The 7,528-nt window shown below is 40.2% G+C and overlaps 1 long non-coding RNA gene across 1 annotated transcript; it reads right to left on the bottom strand.

Moving 5' to 3' along the window:
• Positions 1 to 704: 704 nt before the first annotated feature.
• LOC147368635 (uncharacterized) lies at positions 705 to 7,509 on the bottom strand. The gene is made up of 2 exons (XR_015166736.1): positions 7,387 to 7,509; positions 705 to 1,313 (listed from the first exon to the last, which is right to left on the bottom strand). It is a non-coding gene; the product is annotated as an uncharacterized LOC147368635 (long non-coding RNA).
• Between the last annotated feature and the right edge of the window lie 19 nt (positions 7,510 to 7,528).

A 7,528-nucleotide genomic window follows, 5' to 3' on the forward strand; every position in this document is an offset into this window, starting at 1 on the left:
GAGCAAGCATCTTTTAATTTCATGTCTGCAGTCACCGTCAGCAGTGATTTTGGAGCCCAAGGAAACAAAATCTGCCACTGCTTCTACTTTGTCCTTTTCTGTTTGCCATGAAGTGATGGCATGGGATGCAGTGATCTTAGTTTTTTGAATGTCGAATTTTAAGCCAGCTTTCTCATTCTCTTTCACCTTCATCAATGGCTCTTTAGTTCCTTTTTTAGTTCTTTTCTCTTTATTTGCTTGCAAATTTTTTTTGTCTTGAGCTTTCAGAAGGTCAATTATAGTGTCTTGGCATAGTTTTTCTGTGGGGAAAGGGCAGAACTGTTTGAGTTCTGCTTAGATTAAAATCTGTAGTTTTATGCCTTTCTCCATGTTTGAGATATTTTCAGCTAATAGTTCTTAAATTATTTCTCAGCCTCACATACTTGATCTTCTGTTAAGAGGACTTCAAGGACATAAACATTACATTATTTGCTGTATTTTCACAGGTCTCTGAGGCTTTGTTCATTTTTTTCCAATCTATTTTCTCTATCTTTAGATACATTAAATTCTATTGATCCAAACTCAGATTCACCACTTCTGTCATCTGACAACTCCAATATACTATTGAGCTCACCCAGAGTTTTTTCTTTCAATTATTCTATTTTTCAACTCTACGGTTTTCATTTGGTTTTGTGCCTTCTATCTCTTTGCTGGCATTTTCCATATTTTTGTTTCAAGATTTTTTTTTCTAATTTTTAGTTGAAAAAATTTGTGGTTGCCTTAACATTCTCATAATTTAATTCCAAAATATGAGACATTCCAAGGATAGCATCTTATTATGGTCATTCAAGGATAGCCACCCTATGATTGTCTGTGTCCTACTAGTAATTTTCTTGGTCCCTGACATAATCTATGATTTTTCTATACTTTTTATTCTTCCCTGGACTTTTTACATATTGAGATACTCCAGATCCTATTTAATCTTCCATTTTTGCAGACATTCATCTCAGTTAGGTTTATTACATTGGTCCTGATATCAATTTGTGTGCCATGATTCCCATGACAATGCAGTTTTCAGAGCTCTTGGAGTGCCACTCTGTCCTGCCTTGGAAGACAGCATAGGCTGTCACACTGCAGTTCAGATTTTATAGTTTGGGCGTATTATATCAGTTCACATTTGCTTCATGAGGTGACTGCCAAGCACTTCTTGTGTAGCATTTAAGAGTCCCTTTCTTGAGTTCCTTCCTCTCCAAGGTCCTCCTCCCTTTCTCTCTGAGAGAATGAAGGATGCCCTATGCCACCTCTGGGTGGGAGTAGAAGTTTGGACTCCATGTCTAGTGAGAAAAGAAAAAGGACATGTCACCTTGGGTTTCCTGCTGCCATTGCGTGCATGCTAAGAAACTTCAGTCATGTCAGACTCTGTGCAACCCTATGGACTGTAGCCCATCAAGCTCCTCTATCTATAGGATTCTCCAGGCAAGAATACTAAGGTGGGTTGTCATGCCCTCCTCCAGGGGATCTTCCTAACTCAGGGATTGAACCCTGCATCTCTTATGTCTCTTGCAATGGCAGGCAGGTTCTTTACCACTAGCGCCACCTGGGGAGTCCTCCTGCTGCCATTACATGGAGGCAAATGTCCAGACCTCCTTAGTCTCCCCGATACTGATCCAGCAGGCTATATCCTACACCTGTTGGAGATAACAGGACAAACTCCCAGCTTTGTCTCCACTGACATATACTGAATATGAAAGTACCCACCTGGATTGCTGGCTGTTTTCTGCTGGAGGTGGGGTGAGTAGGAGAGCAGATTTCTGACTTACTCTTGCTGATGTTGCCCAGTGGGCCTATAGCGTGACTTCTTGGTCACTTGCTGTCATGGGACTAGAGAGTCAGTGGAGCCTGGGTCAGCAGCAAGGAACATACCTTACGCTATCTGATGACCTTAGATGGGTAACAGGCATCTATACTTCCTACTTAGTTCCCACTGACATCAGGGGGTTATCTGTGGTGTTTGGGTGGTGTAGGGCAAGTTTTGTCAAAAATGTTTCTGTTCTGTGAGTCCCATGTTCTAATCTTTTGGCCAAAGACAACAGGTCCTCCTTAGGGTTCTGTTAGGGGGATTAAAATGGAGGAAGTCTCGTTCAGGCTTCAAAAACAGGGGAGCAGGCCTCTAACCTGCTTCTGACCTGCCTGGACACTTCCTGGATGCCTGCAAGCACAGCTGGCCAGGGCTCACTTTAGATAAGAAAGGAAGTGAATCTTGGAATTTTTCAGCCCCTGGAGGTCTGGCCAACCCCCGGTATCTAATGAAATTCTATGACTTGTAAGGTGAAACAAAACAGCTAAAAATTGTAAAGAGGTTAAAGTAAAACCAGAGCTGCACTTTTGTGGGAAAACTGATGATGATATCAGTTGGTGGTGGGAGCTCCAGAAACTGTGATTTGAAGCCTTATCTGTGGGGTGGATGCACCCCCACCCGCCTGGCCCCCTGGGGCCCTTTTCAAATTGGGACTCCAGATTGCTGTAAACTAAGGACCTTCTAGTGCTGTTTAAGTTTGGATGTAGGTTGGCCCAATTTGGTGATTTATACACAGTTACTTCCCTGTTGTTTCTATTTCTTTTCTTTTAATGACTGTAGATTGAAATTAAGTCATATAATCTTCTATATAAATTTGAAATGGTTTATATGTATAATGAGTGGTTTCTTCGTTAAAAAAAATCCTTCAAACCTAAAATGAAAGTAAAACTTTCAGCAAAACAGATTCTTTTTGTTTGTTTGTGTCTGTTGGCAATTCCAGGTTGCAAGTTTCTCTGGTGATCAGTATGAGATAATATGTGATTCAAATAAAACCTAAGACCTCACAGTTGTGTTTTTCCTCAAATGCGGAGGTTCTTTCCCAGTCTGTCTTCCTCTTTTCTTCTTTCAATTTCCACACATTGTCTGTTTAATTATTTCCATGGTTTTTAATTGTATTTAGCATAGAGTCAAAAAAAAAAAAAAAAAAAAAGAGTCTACATTGTCTTATCCAGAACCAGAAAGCACATTTTTTTTTAAGGGTTTAATACCATTTTAATATTTTCTATTTTAATATCTATTTCTATTCTTTGAATTACATATTAGGATGGGTATTACATCTTAAATTTATTTTATTGTGACAAAAAACACACAACATAAAATTCACCCTGCAAACAATCTATAAGCACACATTACATTATGTTCAACCACATGCACACTGTTGTGCAATGGATTCTCAGAACTGCCCCACCCCCCAACATTATGCATGAGTGAAACTATACTCACCAAGCAACTCCCCAGATCCCCTTACCCCTGTCTTGGAAACCACCTTTCTAATTTGTTTTTATGTTTGACTACTTTAGTTATCTCATTTAAGTGGAATCATGCAACCTCTGTTCTTTTCTACTGATCTATGTCGCTTACCATTATGCTCTCAAGGCTCATGCATGTTGTAGCATATAACAGGATTTCCTTCCTTTTTAAGGTTAAATAATATTCCATTGTATGTATATGACCCATTTTCCTTATTCTTTCATCCATTAAAGTGCATTTAGGTTGTTTACCTCTCTTTGTTGTTTTTAATAATGCTGCAATGCATTTTTTCCCCCCTGCAATGCATTTTTTCAAATGATTTCCTGGCAGTTAGTGAGATTGGAAAAAATTCTTCTTACATGCATTAACATTATAAATTACATTATGTCAAATTATGACATAATGTGTCGGGAGCCGTGTTAGGCATTACTGACAAAATGAAGGCACAGCCCCAACTCCCTCTCCTCATCCCACAGGCACGGTCCCGGGATGAAGGAGTTAGATCTTGTGATTCTGACTTGTTCTTTCCTTTCTTTGGTTGAGTTGGCTGGAAAGAATGTTAAGGTGCTTATTGTTCTTGAGAGAAGCATGAGAAAGCACAAAGCCTTCTGCAGTTGTGCCCAGAAAATAATCTATAAAGTAACCATTGACATTTGTTCAAGGATCTTTACAAAGAATGTCCCAGGATGAGCACGTAGGCCACAGCTTGAGGCCATGGGAAGGATTGTTATCTGAGACCTGTTCGTGAGGGGAATGTTTATGGCAAAGGAAGTTTGCTGAGCTTAGGGTTTAGGAATAATTAAGAATAGCTAGAAGTCTTTTTAGGAGATAGTGAGCTTAGGATACTAGAGGCAAGCAGGATTTAGAAAGATAAGAAATAAACTGAGGGATGTGGTATGCAGCCCAGACATAAGCATGAGTTACAATGTAACTCTGGTTGAAGGGCAACAATGATTTATGGAGACAATAAATCTGGGTGAGGGGGAGCTGAAAATGTAAAACCTCTGACCTAATGCTTTTGAAAAAGTATAAAAGAAGACCTGATGCTTGAAATAAACATACAGTCCCACATGTTTATTGAAACCTTGAGTCAGAGGCTGCATCATTCTCCGCCAACACTGCTCATCTCTTCAGGCTGATTCCCTGGCTGCTGGAGCTGGACTCCAGCAATAACATCATAAATGTCATTAATTACATTTCTAAATTTCTAAAGTATAAATATTTGTTCAGTTCGGTTCAGTCACTCAGTCGTGTCTGACTCTTTGCGACCCCACGGACTGCAGCACACCAGACCTCCCTCCATCACCAACTCCCGGAGTTTACTCAAACTCATGTCCATCGAGTAGGTGATGCCATCCAACCATCTCATCCTCCGTTGTCCCCTTCTCCTCCCACCTTTAGTCTTTCCCAGCATCAGGGTCTTTTCCAATGAGTCAGTTCTTCACATTAGGTGGCCAAAGTATTAGAGTTTCAGCTTTAGCATCAGTCCTTCCAACGAATATTCAGGTCTGATTTCCTTTAGGATGGACTGGTTGGATCTTCAGTGCTCAGCTTTCATTATAGTCAAACTCTCACATCCATACATGACTACTGGAAAAACCATAGCTTTGACTAGACGGCCCTTTGTTAGCAAAGTAATGTCTCTGCTTTTTAATAAGCTGTTATTTATTTGTTACTTAACAGTAAATCTTGCCTGATTATGATTTGTATTAATATCAATTCATTAATAATTTAAGAATTTTGCATCAAAGGTTTTATTATAATGGATTTTTTGTGTGTGTGTTTATGTTCAGGAAGCTTGCAAAATATGGGATTCCTGATATTTGAGTATTTAGTAAAGTTCTGTAGTAAACCTCTAGGATAGGAAGTACCTTCCTAGATCTGAGACAGAAATCCAATAAATAAATAAAGTGATTGATATATTTAACTATATCAGAAGAAAACTGCAGTTTTATTAAACTGTTTTCTATATACTTTTTTACTTGCTAGAATAAGATATTATTTTACTAATGAAGTTCAATAATGATTTTGAAATAAAATAACTATTGAAAACGTAAATGAAATATTTACATTCTAGCAATACGCTCCCATTGATTTCATCTGTAAAATGGAGATAGATAATAGTATCTTCCTTATGGGTTGCTGTGAAAATACTCAGAAGTAAAGTACACTAAGTGGCTTCAGTGGTAAAGAACTCGCCTCCCAATGCAAGAGACACAGGTTTAATCCTTCCATCAGGAAGATTCTCCTGGAGAAGGAAATGGTAACCCATTCCAGGATTCTTGCCTGGGAAATCCCATGGACGAAGGAGCCTGGAGGGCTACAGTCCATGGATACACAAAGTGTCAGACACAACTTAATGACTTAAACAACAATGTACAGAAAATGCTTGTAACGCATTGTGCAATGTAATGTGCTATTCATTTTTCCACCAGGGTGAGTACCATTTTTTTTTTTTTTTTTAATGCTTGAAGTCTGTGATTCTTAAATTCTATTTTTGCAAAGAGATCCTTTTTAAAATAAATTCTACCAAGTTTGATGATCCCTTTGGAATAAAAATTCAGGTTTCTGTGTGTGTGTTTGTATGTATATATACACCTATATCTCAAACAAAACTTTAAGCCTTATGAAAAGCTACTTACCCAGTCTTTATTCCGGCTTCCATAAAGAACTTCTTCGTTTTTCTGGTTGTAATTCTGTATTTCTAAATTAGCTACTTATATGGCTTTTTCATTTTTCAGCTTTTGATTTTTTTTCTAATAATATTCTTCTCTGAGAAAATTAGCATGTAGTTTTCTTGCTATGTTAAAATGTAATTCCCTTTCCCCCAATATAATTATATAATAAGTTAGGATAAATTGAAAGTCAATGACTATTGTTTTATTATATAGATGTTTACCATTCTAGGACGTGAGTCTGATCCAGATATTATGATTACATTTTCTTTCTCATTTTTTTCTTTGGATCATCTAAATGGTAAATTTCTCTTGTTTGTTTAATTTCTAAGAATTCATCACTGGTTTATCTTTCTCCAGTATAAATTTAAATCTCTTTTCAGTAGATCCAGATGCAATTTATCAGCTTCAGTTCCTGCTTGGGGACTTCCCTCTTGGAACTGTATACATACACAGACATAGCTATATACACTGTATCTGGATGGTTAGAGGAGAAAATTATGGTTATATCTGGGCAAAAGGACTGCGAGATGGTATGAGACAGAACATTTTACTGACTGTACCACTGTTTGAAGATTTCCTATACGTGTATCTATGACCTAGCCCCCTCTCCCACAAAAAATTAAAAGAAAATAGCGTTAGATCCCTATCTACTGGTTTGTGATAGCAAGTTAAAGAGAAAAGTGAATATACTTTATAAAAAATTTAAGGACAGCCATAAAAAAAAATCCTAAATATGGCATGTAGTTTTGTTGGGCTGTGTGAGGGTCCTGAACATGGGGAAAGGACTGAAGAAAAGCTGTTTGTTTAGCTTCCATCTACTGGTTGTTGTTTAGTGGTTAAGTCATATTTCTTTCTTTTGCCCGTTAGGTTCCTCTGTCCATGGGATTTCCCAGGCAAGAATACTGGAAGGGGTTGCCATTTCCTCCTCCAGCGGATCTTCCCCACGCAGGGATCGAACCAGCCTCTCCTGCATTGAGAGCTAGATTCTTTATCACTCAGCAACCAGGAACTGCCCCCGCCACCCGCACCCCGCAACCTGTACAGCCTGGGGAATCCATGGACTCTCCCCCACAGCCCCGCCAACCCGCCGCCTTCAATCCGGTCCCTGGAGCCGCCTTCTCCGGCTCTCCAGCCTTTCTATCCAAGCCCCACCCCGGCCTTATCCCCGCCCCTGGAACTAGTCTAGGCCCAGCGTTAGGCTGTGAGACTCTAGCACCGCCCCCCAGATCCGTACCCAGTCAAAGCCCCGTCCTTAGGCCCCTCACAGGACGGGTGTCCGCCCACAACCGAGCCCTCCAAGCTTGGTTCCGCCCACAAGCTGGTACCCGCCCACAGCCCCGCCCCTAGAGCCGGTTTCAGTCCCTGGCTCTGACCCACACTACCGCCCAACCTTGGACTCACTACGCAAGCGAGAACGCCTCGTCCGAGGCTTGGGTGCAAGGCCGCAGTCGCCCGCCGCCTCAACCCTGTAGGGCCCCACTGTCCGCGGAGGCTAAATGCCGGAAACTGAAGCCCCTGGTCCAGCCCAAGACCGGAAGCGGAA

This window comes from Bos grunniens, chromosome 7, assembly GCF_055505025.1.
Source record: "Bos grunniens cultivar Pamir isolate PY7600 chromosome 7, Bosgru_T2T1.0, whole genome shotgun sequence".
NCBI classification, from domain to species: domain Eukaryota; kingdom Metazoa; phylum Chordata; class Mammalia; order Artiodactyla; family Bovidae; genus Bos; species Bos grunniens.